A 742-nucleotide genomic window follows, 5' to 3' on the forward strand; every position below is an offset into this window, starting at 1 on the left:
CGGCCCCCACTGGGAGAGCCGGATCTGTTTCCCCCGACACGCCTCCCGAAGGACGACCGAGTTCGTTTCCGGAGAGGGTTACTGCGGTGACACGTGCGGTCGCCCGGTCCTACATGAGAAACGAAGGGCTGGGACATCAGGAGCCGAATTAGAAAATCCTTCCGGCGAATTGTTCCCAAGCAGTTTGAAAATATAAAACTCGGTCTGAAATATAAAACTCGAGGAAACTTCACCTCGAGCGCTTCTCTCTCCAAAGTGTCAACACGATCCACTACTTTGCCATCCGACTTGCAGGCTGGAGGGTGACGGCGGAGGGGGGACACGAGCCTCTCGGCAGACCAAGGTCGTTTGGGACCTTGGCTAAGTCGACACACCCCAAGTACCGAGCCAAAAAGCACTGAGTGGAGGGCACGGGGACCGGGCGGGGGGCCGAGCACAGAGCCTGCTCGGCCGACTTAGGAAAACCTTTATTGGGCACGCGGCAGATGCACTTTATTTAGGCAAATCGAAGGAAATGGGCCCCAACCCTGGAGGGGGTTCCGGCCTCGACCAGCAGCCGGGACCAGACAAGACATCGCAGTGAAAGGAGGGGAGCGCAAAGGGAGCGGGCCCGTCGTGCGCGAGTTTCCCGGTGGGTCCCCCAGCGGCCTCGCGCGCGGTGAGTAACTGCGTCCGGGCGTGACTCGGCGGCCGGGCGTCCGGCCCCGGGCGTCGGGCTCCGCTCCGGAGGGTGGGCGGCGCG

This window comes from Carlito syrichta, unplaced genomic scaffold, assembly GCF_000164805.1.
Source record: "Carlito syrichta isolate Samal-C Ts95f unplaced genomic scaffold, Tarsius_syrichta-2.0.1 Scaffold311834, whole genome shotgun sequence".
NCBI lineage: Eukaryota > Metazoa > Chordata > Mammalia > Primates > Tarsiidae > Carlito > Carlito syrichta.